The sequence below is a fragment of the Podarcis liolepis genome (genome assembly GCF_965112155.1).
Source record: "Podarcis liolepis genome assembly, chromosome: 10".
Classification (NCBI taxonomy): Eukaryota; Metazoa; Chordata; class Lepidosauria; order Squamata; family Lacertidae; genus Podarcis; species Podarcis liolepis.
This window is the reverse complement of record NC_139562.1, coordinates 38,223,781-38,244,013: the sequence shown is the minus strand read 5'-3', so window position 1 is coordinate 38,244,013 and position 20,233 is coordinate 38,223,781.

Sequence of the window (20,233 nt, the reverse complement as noted above, 5' to 3'; positions counted from 1 at the left end):
TTTGGTTTTCTGATATAAAACCAGGCCTTAGCTAGACTACTTGAAAGAAGTCTCCCCCAACTTTCTTCAGAACACAAAGCTTGAGTTTGATTATTTATTTCCCTTATATCATCTGTGGGTTCCCCCACTCCTTTTCTTTATCTAACTGCAATTTAGCTATACACATTTAATTGAACTGAAATGACTGGGCCTAATGTAACCATGACTATAAACTAATTCCGAAAGCTCAATTAGGTATCATTTTAAGTATCTCTTTTCTAAAAAGAATACATATTTAACATTCACTCTTTACTTTTCAATTATTTTCAAGGAAAGAATTGTGTTAGTTATAATTAAAGAACACACAGAAGAGTGGCATTATCTCTGGACCAGCAGGAGTTTCCAGCAACAAATACAACCATGACCATTTTTGATGTGCACAAATCTACTAATGGAAAAGCATCCTACTGTTTCAGCTATTTATTGCTAAAATCATGCACCATTGTGTATTCATCACTCATTCATTCATAAAATGAATAAACAGTTATATTGCCTCTTTCAAAATGTATGATAAAAACCGTATGATCAGATCTCCCACCTCAAAGATATTTCAGCAGCCTCTTGAGATACATGCTTAGTGCAAGGAGAAAGCAGTTATTCACACAGCAGGTTGATCCCCTGGCAACTGATTCTTCCCCTGATCTTTCTTACGGTGCATTCAAGAATCTCTTTCTCTACAACCACATAAGAGCTCTCTGCATGTAATTAGGACTTTTCTACAATATCTCTAAAGGTTTCACCCTGAAGATCACATAGCCTAGCTGCAGAACATAAATTTCTTTCCTGGGAGTGAGGAACTCTTTACACCATGCTGGGGGAAAATAGCCCCTGTCCACCTCCTGGATTTCTCATTACACATCATTTATTGGCTTTATGAGATATTTTGCAAGTGAAAAATGCAACAAAAAGTTGCAGCATGGAGTGCTCCTTTGCAGTCCTCCAAACTTGTCATGTCTTCTTCCAGGATACTCTCTTCCTTCCCCTCCATCCCAGCTTTTCATTTCCAGGGTTCCATTTCACCTCCTTCTTCTGCATGGATGGTGCTGTTTTGACTACATATGGGCTGGTCCTCCCATTAGGCAGAATGAGGCGGCTGCCTGGGACAGCACATGTTGGGACGGAGAATGGCAACAGAGTGCTACAGACCATGGTCTGACTTGTGCCCTCTAAGATAGCCTGTTGCCTTCAGGTGTACTGAAGGATGTTGTCCTATTGCCAGTGTTGAAGGTTCAACTGCCAGTCCATTAAGCTCCTGTATGTTGAATACAATCAACACTCTAAGTATGACAGCTATTATAATATATAGCAGGGATGGTGAAACTGTGTGCCTCCAGATGTTGTTTGGTCCAAACTCTCATTATCACTGACTGTTGGTCATGCTGGCTGAGGTCCATGGGAGTTGGAGTCTTACAACATCTGGACCAAGGGTTCTCCATCGGTGGTATATAAGGCAGAATTTATATTGAGGAAAATTGAAAGGGTTTCCTTTTTTAGTAAATTAGTATGGATCAGTAACAAATTCTCTTGATTTTCCAGCAATCTACCTCCATTCCTGCCTTATCTACATACTCTGACTTTCTGATATCACATGTTCCACCTATGGAAATTCTCTTTATACCCCACACTTCATATTTTGTGAAGAAACTAAGGATGCCTCAAAGTGGACAAGCTCCTAGCTTAAAAAAAAGAAAGAAAAGTCTAGCAATGCCTCTTAAGCCTGCCCCACAAAATTCCTATTTGGGAAATTTAAATATAAATAGGTCCTCAGTAAATCATCTCCTCAAGACATGTGATATCTAGGCATTCAACTTAAAATCATGGCCCTGGGTTTGTAATCTTTGGCATCAATTTTCACAAAGAGGAGCTAAACTACAATAGATGAATCCACCCTATCATAAGGCATTATGCTCAGATAGAAACCAATTACTCTTTCCTTGATAGAATATGAATTCCTATGATAGAATAGTGGTTCAAGTTCAATTTGCAGCTAGTGCTTTCAAATTCCTGAATGCTACTTGAAAATTCAGAAGCACTTTGAAGACTTATGAAAGTCACAAAGCCCAGCAAAGAATATCTCTTGAGTTCAAGGACCTACATTTTTTATTTGGGAGTTGTTGTTTTTTTTAAAAAAAAGATTTAACTCTGTGCTGATAGATGTTATTTTCTTGAGTCTTTTTTTTTAAGAAAGTAAAGTTGTGGATGTGCTAATGCAGACTTCATTGGCAATATTGCATGAGCCCCTTCCCTCTTTTCCATATATTAGTGTTAACAAAAACAAAGCAAAAATGACTTCCAATACAGAAGTATTGACATCTTACATCCATCAAGTACACAGTCTGTGTACACAAAGAATTGAGTTGTACCAATCAATAAGTGTACACTCTTTCACACAATATGCTTGGATCGGTGTTCAGTATAACATGTGAACAAGTCTACTGCCACCATTGGATATGATCCTCTGATTATGTGTTGCCAAACTTATTATTTTGGGAATATCAGCAGAAGAGAGCACTTTCTTCGTCTTTCCCATACTGCTCATCACTGCTGATGGGGTGGGGGCAGAAAGGGGGTGAGGTTCCAGGAAAAATGACTTTGGCAATTCCATCCACCACTGAACCCAATGTGTTTGGCTTTAGACGTGACCCTCAAAACATAACCCCCATGTAAGTTGCAGGCTTACTGTATATGATATATTATAGTCATCATGCATATTGGATTTCTGGTGGCTCTGATATTCACCCTATGATATTTAAACTCAATCACAGCTATATGCTTTTACAGCTACTGCTATATACAGTTTTCCTATCCTTGTTTTGTGTTATTTTTAACAGAATAGATCCATTCCCGGCCTGACATCAGATGGGTACTGGATTATGCAATTGATACTAGACATTTCTGAGGGAGCTGGCCATGCAATCTTATCCATGTAAGAAGTCCAAACAAAAATAAAGGTTGGGCTTGATGAATGTTTGGCAAATCAGATGTAAGCGCCCCTAGTCCTAATAATGCTTAAAGGTAAAGGGTAAAGGGTACCCCTGATCATTAGGTCCAGTCATGACCGACTCTGGGGTTGCTGCACTCATCTCGCTTTATTGGCCAAGGGAGCAGGCGTACAGCTTCTGGCGTACAGGTCATGTGGCCAAGATGACTAAGCCGCTTATGGTGAACCAGAGCAGTGCACGGAAATGCCGTTTACCTTCCCGCTGGAGCAGTGCCTATTTGTCTACTTGCACTTTGACGTACTTTCGAACTGCTAGGTTGGCAGGAGCAGGGACCGAGCAATGGGCGCTCACCCTGTCGCGGGGATTTGAACCGCCGCCCTTCTGATCGGCAAGTCCTAGGCTCTGTGGTTTAACCCACAGTGCCACCCGCGTCCCTTGGAAGTAAATATTGCTTCTGGTAAATTCCACATGAGCATGCTTCCAATTGCACATAAGTACAATAAAGAACCTTTTATGTCACTAGCAGTACAATCCTACGCATGCCTACTTAGAAGTTCCTTTGAGTTCAGTGTGACTTAGTCCCAGGTAAGTTTGCCTAGAATTGCAGTTTAATGAGGTTTTATGCTGGGCATACACTAGCTGATGTCATGCTATTGTAGCTTCTGAAATTGCTGTGAGTTTTGAAGAGGATAAAGCCAAACACTCACAGATGTTTTCTTTCTTGCAAACTTGCAGGGAGCGTTGAACCCTAGTATAAAGTGCTATGGTTAAAAAAGAAATATTTTTATAGAGCTTTGCTTCCAGAGTTTCAGTTAGTAATTATTAATCTCTACAAAGTCTTTCTTGTCTTTTTACCTTAGCACTTCATCGATGTAGTCATTTTTTTTTTCCAGGGGAAAAATAATCTATGGGAATTACATTTCCCTTCCCCTTCCACCCTATAAAACTCACAGTAGTATCAGAAACTAAAAAGGCAGAAGTGATGTCTCTTTCTACCTTACTGAAATTGTAGCTAAATCCATTCAATCTCTGCTACAAATTAAAAAGCAGATGATAGAGTAAGAACTCCCTTTTGACTCCTCTCCTTAGCTATCTTCATTCCTGTTATGTAATGCATCCTGTTTGTATCAACTTTTATTGGTCCGTAACTGTCATGAATTATTTATTCATTCTAATTGCTTTTTTTGTGGTCCCTTGATTTAAATGTGTTCTGCAACTGATGGGGAGATATTGAACTATTTAAATTAACTTGCTTTATAACACTGTGTTATGGATCAATATGATTTGTAAACCTTAAACGAACGTCCAACACAGACTCAGAATGCAGATGGGATAAAGCAGAGGTAAAACACAACAACAAAAATCTAGCACGGGTTCTGGCATGTTTAGGAATATTGTCTGGTATTATTGTCCAGCATTTAAACACACCTGTGTTCGGCATCGATCATTAAAACACATCATGCTTAAGTTTTGGAGGTTTTTTTAAGCAATATGAATTTGCAGGGAAATGCATATTGTGACCTGTGATTATTTCATGCAATAATAATAACAGGCATGGAGGAGGGCTATTTACACCACAAAAAGTAAAAATAAGGATACTATTTCATGATCCAGGAAAAAAGCAAGGTGGATTGATATAAGGGTTATTCTGGCAAAACACCAAGCCTTCCCCATACTGTGCTAGCATGGAGGCATGCGTCTCAATCAATTCTACTCCTCAAGAACACACTGTTTAGAGAGATAGCATGTCTCAGTGCAACTCAACAGTGTTTCACAAAATTGTTATGAGGTACAAAAACCAGTCAAAATGGGAGGTGGTCAAAGACAGAGCAAGAGAATGTCATTCAGCCACCATGGAGCCCATTATATATATCACAGTCTTATATGCCCGATACATTGCCAAAGCCTGTTATAGTGAGATTGCAACTAACAAGCAGCATACGGGATACAGCTGTCTCCACCAATGTTCTGCTTATTCTGTTGCAGCATCCACAGAAGCTGCTCTGCACTATTGTGGTTAGATAGATCAGGAGGAGAGAGGTGCCCAACACCAAGGAAACACAATCAATTAGTATCAAATCTAGCCAGCGTTACACTAAACTGTAGGAAAAGGGCATGCAGGACACTGTATCACACATGTCCTGGGGGAATGTCTCTTTGTAGCATTTGAAGTCTACTCTCTTATGTTATGGTAGACTCTGTGCAATAGCCTACCACCCTTTTCCCTCCACTTACCCAGGAACATGCATCTGCTCTTATCCCAGCTGGAGAAGGCATCAGGTAATATTCACATCCACACCATTTAAGGCACCTGACTTCCTCTGAAGACTCCCAGGAACTGTTCCCTGAAAATATATCTATGTACACTATGTACAATGGTACCTTGGTTCTCAAACTTAATCCATTCCAGAAATCTGTTCCAAAACCAAAGTGTTCCATAGGAAGTAATGCAAAATGGATTAACCTGTTCCAGACTTTTAAAAACAACCCCTAGAACAGCAATTTAACTTGAATTTTACTATCTAACGAGACCATTCGTCCATAAATTGAAAGCAATAAACAACGTACTGCAGTTACACAACCAATCAGTCAACTGGGTTCCACACAGTCACAAAAACAAACAAAAAAATAGTTACAAAAACTAAAACTCAAAATAAATAGCAAAAACAGGCAGACCTCAGCGTAACACTCAAATCGGAAGTGTAACACTCAAAACAGAAGCGTAACATTTAAAATGGAGCAGGTTCGGCTTCCAAAAAAAGTTCACAACTTCCAGGTTTGCAGTGTTTGGGTTCCAAGTTGTTTGAGTACCAAGGCATTTGAGAACCAAGGTACCACTGTACATATTTATAGGGAGACATGATATAATACTAACATGATACAGGGTCCCATCTCACTCTTCCATCTCTTGCATTGCTGGGTCTTTTTCTACTACCATTCATAATACTTCTGAATGCCATTCATAATAATTTCTTCCTCCGCCTTTTACTTACGTTCGTACCCAGTTGTTGTTGTTGTTGTTTGTGTGTCCTAAGAGATCAGATTGGGGATGCTCCTAAACACTGGATTCGGATTTATTTGCATAGATCGGGCGAGAGCATATAGTTATAGAAGTCACTCTATCATTAGCTAAAGAGGGATATTAGAATTATTTAATTGGGATTTTAAAGTTTCCTTACTATGCAATTATGTCTGTGTCTACTCAGAAGTCCCATTGAGTTCAGTGAGGCTTATTCCCAATTAATTGGGTATAGGATTGCAGCATATCTATATGTATATAAGGGACATTTGTGGCGCTGTGGGTTAAACCACAGAGCCTAGGGCTTGCTGATCAGAAGGTCAGTGGTTCGAATCCCTGCGACGGGGTGAGCTCCTGTTGCTCGGTCCCTGCTCCTGCCAACCTAGCTGTTCGAAAGCATGAAGTGCAAGTAGATAAATAGGTACTGCTCCGGCGGGAAGGTAAATGGTGGCTTAGTCCTGCTGGCCACATGACCTGGAAGCTGTATGCTGGCTCCCTCAGCCAGTAAAACGAGATGAGCACCGCAACCCCAGAGTCGTCCACGACTAGACCTAATGGTCAGGGGTCTCTTTACCTTTACCTTATATGTATATAGATGTATACAATCAATCCTTGTTTTGCACTGGGGTTACTTTCCAGATCCATCCCCCACCCCCCACACACTGGTGGAACATGCATAAACCTACTCTGCCCTGCCTGTGGTCCTCCCCATTCTGCCCCTTTTCATGACATTTGGAGACTGTTTCCAAGTTCGGTGCCATGCACACATGCATAACCGTGCATCATCCGGACACTCCTAAATCGGTCGTTGCCTGTATATTAAAAATCTATTCTCTTTAAACAGTAGTGTGTGTGTGTGTGTGTGTGTGTGTGTGTGTGTATCCTTGTATGCTATATGCATGCAGGAAAAGTAAACAGTTTTTCTCTCTTACTAAAGCTGTTCCTTTTTGGCCATTCCTGACAATGCATTCCTGATAGCATCAGGATTAACTTTTCTAATTGTGCTTGGTTTGTGCCAACAGCTATCACTTTTAGCTCCTGTTACTTAATGGAAGAAAAAAATTCTGGTCACTAATCTGTTGGGGATCAGAAGGTTGGTGAAGGAAATTGAATTCAACATCAAAATAGATCTTCTGTGAAATTTAATTTTCCCCTCTAGGGGTTCCTTTGAAGCTTTGAGATTCTCTCTCCTCCTCCTTATTTCTTAGACTCACAGTGGGATGACTTGGCTTCTGGATGTGGAAAGCTGGTTGTCTCAGATGAAGTGTATTCCCAGCTCTGAAAGACAAATGACCCCCTTCTGTTCAGCTACATAAATACTTCTGAAGACTTAAAAATTTAAGGCATGCTGAACCTTCTCTAGAAATATAGCTGGTGCATTAGTAACAGAAGCCTGAACCAAAATTGTATTTTGTTTCTCTAAAGGAAATGGACTCAGACAATTAATTAATTATCCCACACATGTTCCATGCAGTTATTTATTTTAGACTTTAATCTGATATTCCTTCAAGGATATCTCCATCTACTTATTTACGAGGGGACCCAACGCAATGCCTTCTTACCTGACTGATACCAAACCTGTAATGAAGGCCCTATAGCTCCCCCTGCTTTGTTACACATAAAGCCCATTCATCAGCTGAGCCACAAGATCAGCATCTAGACCAGAAATATCAGGAGGAGATGCACCAAAGAACAGCTGGTAGAAACTGCATGGCTAAATTGGTGTACAGTGGTACCTCGGATTAAGAACTTAATTCGTTCTGGAGGTCTGTTCTTAACCTGAAGCACCACTTTGGCGAATGGGGCCTCTTGCTGCCGCTGTGCCGCCGCTGCACGATTTCTGTTCTCATCCTGAAGCAAAGTTTTTAATCCGAGGTAATATTTCTGGGTTAGCGGAGTCTGTAACCTGAAGCGTATGTAACCTGAAGCGTATGTAACCCGAGGTACCACTGTATTGGCAAAGAAGTTGAGAATATGCAAAATAGTAGCCGTAATTTTGTGTCAGAGACCAGACTGAGGATTACAGCTCTGAAGAGGAATGGTGGGAACCTCCCCATCTTCCTGCTCCTGACCAGGATCCTGAAGCTGCTCTGAAACAACGGAACAGTGTAGATTTAGAGAATTGGTTTGCAGAGGGACATAGTTTGGAAAACAACAGCTGGGCATAGCTGAGTGGGGAACAGCTAGGAGAAGCAGAACAGGAAGAGAGAGAGATAACTGACTCCCCTTCGCTAGAAAGTATCCAGCCTCTATCTCCAAGGGCAAGGAGAGCTGATAAGGTTGCTATGCAGAAGGCTCAGTGGTTGCGAGATCAGGTTTCAAGAAGGGGGAAGTGACAGAGATAACTTGGGGGTGGGGGAAGTAGGAGGGAAGCTTAACTGGGAGCACCTTTCCTCCAAGAATGGCTGCATTGTTCTTTTGCTCTGACCATTAAACACTCTTAAACTAGTAAGAGACTTGAATTGCTTTGTTCTGCTGATGCACAGCTAAAGGGGGGCAGAGAGAGAAGCCATTCTCCGAAGCCTGACATTTTGGAACCTGGGATATATCAGTCTTACTGAGCCTTTCTCTTCTCTATGTTAACCCCAAACTCGTTAATTCACCAAAACGCTATATGGAAGCAGGAGCAACCTGGTGTTTGTATTACAGTTTTGGATAAATATAGCAAGAGAGAATAGCACAAGATCCACTGGAGTGGGGGAGGGGGGAAGAGCTCCAGCGTGATGCAACTAGAGCACTAAGAATAGACAGCATCAAACACCTTTGCGGAATTAGCTCAACCCTATCTTAAAACCAATCTTGTTATGGGTTCATGCTGTTGTTTCTTTTTGGAGATTGTTCCCAAACTTTACATGCTAAGCAGTTTGAAATCTTCTTTTGATTCCTCGTTGAAACTGATTAATCAACTTGAAGTTAGTAATCCCCAAAAGAATAATTTGTTTTGCATGCCAAAGGAGATGGCATTTTAAAATGCACCTTCTGTTTTTCTTCCTCTCCGACTCTGCTGGTTATCTGCAGAAGGCTTTCTTCAGATTCCAACATATTAAAATTTAACAACTCGAAATCTCAAGGGATTATCATTTATAATTTATAGGGAACACAGGCAATCTGACATATACTTCCCTTTCCCCTCCAGCTCTACTGTTGTATCCTTCCTCTCTTTACTGTTCTATAAAATATACAATTGTTTTCCGTAGTAGTATTTTTTTTATTACCCAACAGATTTTCCCCCGTTACCTGCTGAAATATTTCAAGATTCTCATGTTGCATTCCCACACCTACTTATCTGGGAGTAAGCCCCACGGAACTCAGTGGAACTTACTTCTGAGCAGATATGTATAGGGTTATGTTGCACAAGTTGAAGTGGCAACATTTTTATCCCCGTGTATTAATGTTTCATTTTAGCTGATTGGATTAAGAGTTGTGTGGTGTTGCTACTTCTATTCTGTAAATGGGGATGGATACAGTTAAAATATAGTGGGTGGAATTAAACGCTGTGCAATTCGATTGTGTCATCAGTTTCTGCTTGACAAATGGAATGATCTACCCTTCTTCATATGTTCTCCTGCCCCCCCCCCCACATTTGGATTGGGGGGCATGCAGGGGGAGAAAGGAAAGCCCCCTTGCATTAGTGGGACTCATTGCACTCATTAGTGGGACTCATTAGTGGGACTCATCACTGGTTTGGAATACATAAGTCAATTTAAAACAGTGCACAATAATCATGGCTCCCCTCAAAGAATCATGGGAACTGGAGTTTGTTAAGGGTGCTGAAAGTTGTTAGAAGACTTCTCACAGAGCAACAATACAGTGGTACCTCTGGTTAAGAACTGAATTCGTTCTGGAGGTCCGTTCTTAACCTGAAACTGTTCTTAACCTGAGGTACCACTTTAGCTAATGGGGCCTCCCGCTGCCACCGTGTCGCCGCCACACAATTTCTGTTCTCATCCTGAAGCAAAGTTCTTAACCCGAGGTACTATTTCTGGGTTAGCGGCGTCTGTAACCTGAAGCGTCTGTAACCTGAAGCGTCTGTAAACTGAGGTACCACTGTACTGCACTTCCCAAGGAGAGGCTATGATGGTTAAATGTGAGGTTGTGTGGATGGGACCTTAAGACCACACCAAAAGGTGGGTCAAAATTACACACTCCACACCCTTGGCGCTCCCTGCCTGCCCCAGGGAGCACCTGCAATCATTCCTCATCCTTTGAACACTATATATCATATAGCCACTGAGAAGCCTACTCTGAATTTATATTTCAAGTTTTTGTTCTGAAAGTAAGCCTACAACAATCATCCGAAGCAGGGTAGCCAGAGGCACAGTATATAATCGGCTGAGCTAGCAGCTTCAAGGCACAACTGAAACTGCCTCGGTATCTAATCTAATTGTATTCAAAAGATAATATTCAAGGGGCAGAGCAAGTAAAGATTCAATAAAAGCCCTGTCCGTTTTTTGTACATCAAAAATCCTTGTGCATGTCTGAAATTGATTATTCAATTGAGCAATCTCTGCAGCCCTGAATAGTCTTTCTGTAGTGTCAGCCAACCTTGAAACCTTTCTCTTTTTCAATTTGACTATTAAGCAAGTCCTGCAAGTTACATTTTAAAACACTGAATTTCATTTTCAGAAAGGGTTCCTCTATAGCTGAGTTACAAAGGAGTAAGCCACAAAACCTCTCTGTTAGGCTGCTGCAATACTGCAGTTCTCCTTCCACAGTGCGACAGCCTACCTGCCCGGGCCTTGGTGCTGTTGCTACTGCAGGGAACAGCTGCAACAGCTCCTGTCCAGGACAATGTTCTAGTGGCCCCTTTGACACAGCACATAGCCATTCAGGCTTCAAGGACATGTAGGCTCTGTCTACCCAGGAAGTCTCCCCCTTCCCCATAACATCCATTTTATAAATAAAATAAAGAAACATTTGGCTATATAAGCCTGGAACTTCCCTCATCTTCGACTAATGGTTTTCCAACTTAATCTCTAATGTGCATTTTGTTCTTATAAATATTACTATTAAATCACGATCTTAAATAAACAATTTGTAAATTGCATTTAGTGATAAATGATAATTTGAGCCTACAAAACTTCTTGTAGCCCTATTAGCGATGTCAATTGTTTACAGTTGTCTTTCAGATACAACATAAATTTATTCCAGTCTTTCAAGAAATTCTGGTCCTGCTGGTTCTGAATTTCCCCAGTCAAGTTCGCCAATTCGGCATAGTACATTAATTTCATCTGCCACTCTTCTTCCAATGGTATCTCTTCTTGCTTCCATCGTTGAGCTAGTAATATTCTTGCTGCAGTTGTAGCATATACCGTAAAAATAATGTTTTGTCCTGACTATGTATTTCTCTACACACAATTCCTAGTAGGAAGGCTTCTGGGTTGTTGTCTTTTACAAATGTACATTTCAACATTTTTTTAAGTTCATTATATATCATACCCAGGAAGTCTCTTGGGCCTGTAGGGCCAGGCTGGTGACCCAACAAGCAAGCCATCTGAGCAAGGAATATATGAAGGTAGCAGCTGATGACAGACTGATGCAACAACTCCTTTCTTATGGTCCCTGGAAGCAGAGTACTTCCTCATATGCATCTGGTTGATTGTCACAAATGCTGGCACACATCCCTTGCTATGCATAGTGGTTTAACACTCTCTCTTCCTAAGGAACTCTGAGAATTGTAGCTCTGTGAGGGGAATAGGGGTCTTCCAACAGCTTTCAGCATGCTTAACAAACTACAGTTCCCAGGATTCTTTAAGGGAAGCCCTAACTGTTTAAGGTGGCATGATATGGCTCAAAATGTATAGGGCAGATGGCACCTGATAAGTTTCTCACCATGTTTGTGTGTGTGTGTGTGTGTGTGTGTGTGCTTCTTTGTGAAATGAGACATCTTAACTTTCCTCAGTTACAATAAGCTTCATATAACTACATGTTTGTTTTAAAGGAGGGATCTATCCCCTCTTCTCCTTAATTCATCAAATTGTATTATATACACCCATTCCAGTTTTCCTTGTTGAGCAAAGAGCCAGTGTGGTGTAGTGGTTAAGAGCAGTAGTCTCGTAATCTGGTGAACCTGGTTCGCTTCCCTGCTCCTCCACATGCAGCTGCTGGGTGACCTTGGGCCAGTCACACTTCTCTGAAATTTCTCAGCCCCACTCACCTCACAGAGTGTTTGTTGTGGGGGAGGAAGGGAAAGGAGAATGTTAGCTGCTTTGAGACTCCTTAAGGGGAGTGAAAGGCAGGATATCAAATCCAAACTCTTCTTATTCTTATTCTTCAAAGTTGGTGATCACTTTTATCGGAGTACTTTCATTTGAGGAAGTACAACAGCAATGAACTACAATTAGGCTTTGTACAATCAGCTTTCTATACAATTCTTTTATTTTCCTTGTGCATATCCACAGCGTTTAACACTCCCTGGAAGAGAGAAGCAGCAGAACAAGAAAGCAGCGAACCCACATGCCTCACTTAGACGAGAGAAATGCCTTGGTATGTCTTAGTAAATATTTGGATGTTACAGTTTAATAATTTAGCCATAAAAGTGCCAGCTCAAACCGAAAGTGCATTGCACAATATTGCACCGTACAAACGAAAGAGAATCCATCTTCATTTCTATCATACCAAATGAGCAATTAAACTTGGCTTATGCATGGCATACAACAGCTGCTTTGTTGCTTGAATGTGAGGCCGATTATTACATGGCAATAGCTTAGCCTAAGTTTAAATGAGAAATCAAATTGATTACCATATAATTGGAAATAAACAAGCAGTCTCATATAAAATCTCAACCTCACGCTAGCATTGTCTGTTCAGATAAGTAGAGCTCAAGCTGAGCTTTCCATTAATAAGCATAAATTGAATGTAGGAAGCTAAAAATTGCTCTGTCTCCTGGCTCTGAGTGATACGATTCAGCATATTTGATGCTCTGTCATCGTATATTGGCATTCAGGGCACCAAATTATTGATATGTGTTATGACAAAGCTATTTTTTGCCATCTCCTTCCAGGCTCAGATACGATCAGTCTGATGAACTTTGCATTTGTGATTGAAGACCTTCATCTACTGTTATAAAAAGGAAGGGCTTGATGGCTTAATGGAGAAAGTGCTGACCTTTTTCCTGGTCCTGCTCTAAGCACTTCACCGAACAATAGACATCCACAATAGATGAAAAGAACATCAAGTGCCATGCAATCAGCAGGTGCTATTCACTGGAAGCTGAAGACTAACTCAAACAGTGAATTCCTCAGGTAGAAACTCACTTTGCTGCACTGGGTTTTTTCCCTTTATTTTAGACCCTTAAGCATAACTCAGATGGCACTGAGTGGGACATGATGGCAAGGGTGGGATCAGAGGGTGGGACCCTGCTTTTACTCTCCCTACCGCTGATCATCTCATTGAGATTACTGAGTGAGCAAAACTTTTGAAGCATTGAAGAGCAGCAGCAGATGCAAGTTGGGGTGTGTGTGTTGCATTCTTCTGAGTCAGACCATTGGTCCACTTAACTCAGTGATGTCTATACAGTGGTACCTCAGGTTACAGACACTTCAGTTTACAGGCACTTCAGGTAACAGACTCCGCTAACCCAGAAATAATACCTCAGGTTAAGAACTTTGCTTCAGGATGAGAATAGAAATCGCGCGGCAGCAGCAGGAGGCCCATTAGCTAAAGTGGTGCTTCAGGTTAAGAACAGTTTCAGGTTAAGAACGGACCTCCAGAACGAATTAAGTTCTTAACCTGAGGTACCACTGTAGTGACTGGCAGCAGCTTTCCAGAGTTTCAGACTGGTGATATTCCAATGCAGGGCCTACATAATGCAGGATAAGATGGAGATAGTAGCCAGGTTTCTGCAACACACAATGAGGATTTGTGAAGGCTATTTTTTTTTGTGAGGGATTTTTTTGTGAGTGGTTCTTTTGTATTGAGCCCTACTGCAATATTTGTCAAGCTCTGAGAGTCCTCCCCTCCCTTCGGCAACTCCACAAATAAGAATTAACGAGCGGTTGATAGATTTATAGTCCTTTTTTTAAAGCTTCATGTTGCGGTCACAAAATACACAGCTCTCCGCAAGGAGAGCAGTTGCCTACTCTAAATTTGCCTCCCTACTTCCCCAGCAAGGAGTGCGCCAATGAGAAGTTCCTATCCGTCTCGGCTTCCTTTGTTCTCTGATACGTTTGGACCTCCGAGTCCGTGGGGAGGGGGTCCCCCACACTCTCAATTGATGTGTCTCCCAACTGCACCCTCCCTTCTGAATCTCTTGTCATTATCTCGTAAGATGGGTAACTCCTTCCTAATCTCTTCAGCTTCTGTGTCTGTGTCTTCTTGTCTCTCTGCTTCTGTAAACACGGGAGATGGGGTGGCGCAAATATTCCCCCTCCTCTTCTGAGAGAAGCTGATCCGTCTGCGACTGCATTCCCCAGTCTTCAGATCCAGACCATTCTCTGACAATATTGTACATATTCGAATAAAGGTTTGAGAGAATCTTTTAAAAGAAAATATTCTTTTATTGATTAAAAAATGTGCATGTCTATGCAAACATTATGTACTATCTCTTAACAGGTAGAAAAAAGGAAATTATATAAAATAGGAAATTTATAAAGAAAGGAAAAAATAAAGAAGTAACAAAGATAAGAAACAAAGAAATTTTAAAAAAGACAAAGTTATTTACATAGTAAAAGTACTCATTGACACAATCCTTCCCATCCTTCTCATTATACTGTTTGATATAACATTCTTTTTTACACAGGTTTACATTATATAATATCATTTCTTTCTGCTTTGTAGACATTCCTTTGATCTTTTTATTTACAAATATCACTCAATTTGTGCTAATATGGAGTTATTTGTACAATAGAGTTTTACATAATTCTTAAATATTATCCATTCTCTCGTTGTTTTTTGTTTCGATAGTCCTCTAACTGAGCCTGTCAGTTGAGAGAATCTGATGATATTCCCAACCCAAGCTAGAAATGCTAAGGATTGCACTTGGAATCTTTTGCATGCAAAGCAGAGAAGGTCCCTGCTTCAATTCCTGGCATCTCCAGGTAAAACTGGGAGAAAGCCCTGCCCGAAGGAACCACTGCCAGTCACCAATGGTCTGATTAATGTTCCTGAGTTACTAATCCTATTGGTGAGTTCTGCCAGTGCCCCATTCTTGCAAACAGGGGATATTTATCTTGGCTGATGTGACATTCTCTTCAGTTGGATCAGTATAAGGCCTGCATGGCACTTATTCCTGACTAAATGGAGCCTAAATGGCATTGGTCATGCTACTCTCCTAAGCGGAAAAGAAAGAAATTACCTCTGTCCTGTTTTAGGGGAAGGTGCTTTGAAAATGAAGACCTACTTTTCAGAGACAAAAATGCTGCAACTTAACTGACTAAGACTTGGTTTCATCATAACTTGCCACTGAGGGTGGAATACAGAACACCTATCAAACAAGGAAACAGAATCATCTCCCACTGTGCTACACAGGATAACGGAGCTCAGGTGTTTTATTTCATTCAACAAAGCAAGACTTTTGAAGCACAAACACCAGCCTAGACTGGAGAGTTTAAAATGGAATTTATTTCCTACAAATAGGAAATTCTCTTTTGGGTAAAGCAGAATAAACAAATGTCATTAATATTTCATTGAGTGCGAATATGTGTGTGTGTGTGTGTGTTTGTTTGTTTTGTGTGTGTGAGAGAGAGAGGGAGAGAGAGGGAATGAGAATGAATTTGACAAAAACATTGACTGTTGTCCTCTTAATGTGCTTATTTGTTTTATGAAGCAGTTTAAAAAACATTTTGGGCAAATTCAAATGTTTTTAATAGTTACAGTATATTCTATGGGGGTATGTGTGTAATACTTTTAAATGCTTTAAGAGTACTATTTTCCCAGCCAGCAAAGGAAGCATCAAAGCTTTGATAAACCCCTTGTTGTTGACAATTATGTGAATGTCTATGCTAAACTAACTTTGCAATTGTATAGAAAATCTGTATTAAGATATAAACATCAGAGTGGTGGTTCTAACACCTTGCAGGTGCTTTTAAAAAGCAGCATTCATTTAAAAAATAACAATAAATTACGGAAACCATCTTTTTTAAAAAAATTATTTCACAAGGTTTATGGACAGCTATTTTTTCCCTTTTTTAAAAAAAATATATATAATGTTTTCACCTATATCTATCTCGCTGTAGGCTGTGCCCCTGCTCATTCCTCTTGCCTTTGCGAATGTTGTGGATAGTAGGAGAGGATATATTGATTAAATATTATCCTTCCTCACTCATGCTAGTGAGTCAGTAACATAGTACATTCCCCAGTATATAGCTAGTTGGTAGAGATTCATTTAAATCTCTTTACTTAAGTACAGTGGTACCTCGGGTTAAGTACTTAATTCGTTCTGGAGGTCCGTTCTTAACCTGAAACTGTTCTTAACCTGAAGTACCACTTTAGCTAATGGGGCCTCCTGCTGGCACCGCGCCGCCAGAGCACAATTTCTGTTCTCATCCTGAAGCAAAGTTCTTAACCTGAAGCACTATTTCTGGGTTAGCAGAGTCTGTAACCTGAAGCGTATGTAACCTGAAGCATATGTAACCCGAGGTACCACAGTAACCCAATCTGGCTTTGATCCAGATTAGGTTTTGTTCCTTGTAAATTCTCCTTTTATCCCTCCTAAAAAGAATAAAGGCACAACAATCTTTTCTTAAAAGTAATAAGAAGTTTACTCACATTCAGTTCACAGTAGGTTCTCTGAAGGCAGGCTTCGGCTTGTAGTTACAAAAGAAAGTTTGAGTTCATCCCGTATGGAAATGAGCCCATGTGCTGCTGTCTGACAGCCCGCAGATAGCAAAATACATCGAGATGGAATAAAACGGAGAAGAAGGGGAAGGGAATATGGCTGTGTGACCAGTCCTTTTATGAGGTCACATCCATCTACCTAGTCACATTCAGGGAAAGGATGCTCCAGACAGGTGTGACAGGAAGTCCTCCGGCTGGAGTAACATCCACCTGTGTGTCCACTCTGGGAAAACAGGAAGTGTTTTACTTGACTGCTTATGTTACATCTCACATTGCCAACTCACCACCACCACTACCCCCACAATTACCACCCAGTGTTTACCCTTTCCAACCCATGCAACTACTGAGCTCACTTTTCATCTTCCAAACCCCATTTCTGAAGCCACCACTCTCTTCGATTCTGCAGCCCCACTTTGCATCCCTGATTTCCCCTTTGGCTCCAAACTTCTGAGGCAAAATGACCCTGAACTCCAGAGTGGGACCCTTCTAAAGGCTTCTAGCCTAAGGTTACCAGATTTTTTTTTCAATGAATCCGGGAACACATTTGAACTTCAATTGATTTTGTATGGTGACTGATTTGTAAATCCGAGGACTGTCCCCGGGAAACGGGGACATCTGGTAACCTTATTCTATCCCCTCCTGTGGCATCCCATGGGAGAGTTTTTTTCTGGGGGTCCCCACAGGAGCATGATCTGGGCAGGACCCTGCCCCCATTTGCGGCCACTTGGCCATGTGTCACCCAACAAAAGGGGTCCCAAGACAAGTGTGCCCTGGAACAAGGCTCATTTGAATGGAAAATGGACTAGATTTTTTAAAAATATATCAATAAATCGGTTAGTATAAACATAATTCACAGACCTGCACTCTAATGTGGTTGTGTTTGCTTTTTAAAAAAGAAAAAGCTAACAAACAATTGCAAAAAAAGATTTGGAAACTAGCCATACAGCAGCATTCTGCACATTGCATGGTGGTCCAACGTCAGCCTAAAGAGAGGCAATCTGGCTTCACTTGACTTCAGTGGCAGCTGGTGTCCATTGGGGTTGGTAGGGTATAAGGCAAGAGCCAACAGCAGGTGAAACTGGAGTCAATGACAGGCACAGTGACATCCAGTGAAAGGCAGAGCCAACTAATTCTAGTTTATCCTCATCTTCCTCCCTGCTGGGTTCTATAAGGGCAATATTAAGATTCAGGAGAAGGAAGCTGAAAGTTCTGCACTGGATGCAAGTAAGAAGGCAGGTGGATGGGGGTTGTCTGGGAATAGACTGAGCTTGGTGGGACAGAGCCCAATTCACTCTAATGGACCAGCCTCTGCTGTTTTGCTCACCATGAAGAGGTATCATAGGAGCCTTGCTGAATCATGGACAGGCTACCAACAAGTTAGCTGTGCAATTATTTTCTCTCACACATGCTGCATTATTGTTGCTGTTTAGTCATTTAGTCGTGTCCGACTCTTCATGACCCCATGGACCAGAGCACGCCAGGCACTTCTGTCTTCCACTCCCTCCCGCAGTTTAGTCAAACTCATGCTGGTAGCTTCGAGAACACTGTCCAACCATCTCGTCCTCTGTCGTCCCCTTCTCCTTGTGCCCTCCATCTTTCCCAACATCAGGGTCTTTTCCAGGGAGTCTTCTCTTCTCATGAGGTGGCCAAAGTTTTGAAGCTGATTTCCTTCAGAATGGATAGGTTTGATCTTCTTGCAGTCCAAGGGACTCTCAAGAGTCTCCTCCAGTACCATAATTCAAAAGCATCAATTCTTCGGCGATCAGCCTTCTTTATGGTCCAGCTTTCACTTCCATACATCACTACTGGGAAAACCATGGCTTTAACTATACAGACCTTTGTTGGTAAGGTGATGTCTCTGCTTTTTAAGATGCTGTTTAGGTTTGCCATCGCCTTTCTCCCAAAGAGCAGGCGTCTTTTAATTTTGTGACTGCTGTCACCATGTGCAGTGACTATGGAGCCCAAGAAAGTAAAATCTCTCACTGCCTCCATTTCTTCCCCTTCTATTTGCCAGGAGGTGATGGGACCAGTGGCCATGATCTTTGTGCTCCATTATAGCAAGATCCAAATCATCTACTGAACCTTCTCCTTTAAAAACAAAACAAAACCAAAAACCAATACTTTCCAGTCAGTTCTCAGTCAGAAAGTTTCAAAGCAGGACCAAGCTAACTACCGAGATTATAAGACATGGCCAGGTTTGGTCACAAAATTGACTTAAAATATAGGCGAAGCATCAGCTGCAACATGAAGTTCTGCTACAGACAAGTGAGATATGAGGCCCCCTTCCTTAATGCCAAGATACCAGCGTATCACTCAAAAAAAATTTATACATGTATCTCCCATATTTCATAGAACACAATTTTCAAGGAATGCTGACTTGCACATTGTAATGACTTAAATGGTCAGGGCAGAAAGGAAGACCACGATAACTGTCATTCTTTAAAATGATGCTAAAGTCCAACCATTCATCATAGGGCATGCAAAAAAAAAAGAAAGAAACCTTTGTGCTGAAACCAGCAGCTACCTCAGCAAACCTTGCATTTACCCAGTCACTCATAATCACCTTTTCTTAAAGAAATGAAAGTAGCAAACAGAACATATATTTCCTTATTATTATTTTTACAAGCAACTAAATATTCATATAAATAGTTTTTGCCCTTTCCTTAGAAAATCAAGAGTGTTGCTGAACACTTAGATATTGGTTTCTTCAGCAGCTTTACACATCTTACATTGGCAACAAATATTATTCAATGATCCAGCCATTTTATATAAACATGAGGCAGTTCTGAAGAGCTATTCTAAGTAGCAACTTAAAATGTAGGATCATAATTTTGTAGATTCCTGCCATGCACACGTCTGGGCAAATGTTGTCTGGCAACTTTCAGGTAAGGCCCTCTTCTCCTACTATTATGTAATATCCGACACTATGTTTGTAGTTCTCCTCTCCCTACATGCTGTCAAAATCTGCTCTGGGTGATACTCCAGCCTTTGAAAGCAGATTTTGAGGGTATGCAGGGAGCTCCAGGAGAGAGGAGAGGAGGGGGAAATTGCATTGCACAGAGTGCTTCTGCGCTAGTGGAAAAACAGCATTGGATATGACTCCTAATGTGTGAAATTGGGATAAACTACATATGATGTTTATCACACACTTTGCCCTCCAGTGCAAGCATTTTCCACCGCAAATTGCCAACATGAGGTGTCCATGATCTGGATCAGAGCACTGGCATTAGGGCTGGGTTTGACCTCACTGACTTCTTCAATTTGATTTCACTTTTGTACTTTAAGTGAACCAACAACATAGGTTGTGTGCTCTCCAATAGCTTCAACATCGTTGTAACATGGTGGGGGTGATTTTTACTGCTTCCATCTGTGTTGTGAAATGTTCTCTTTGCTGAAATATAAGAGTCCTCCCCATCAGTATTGGCATTCGGCTGGCTCTTAAAGACCTACCTGTTTA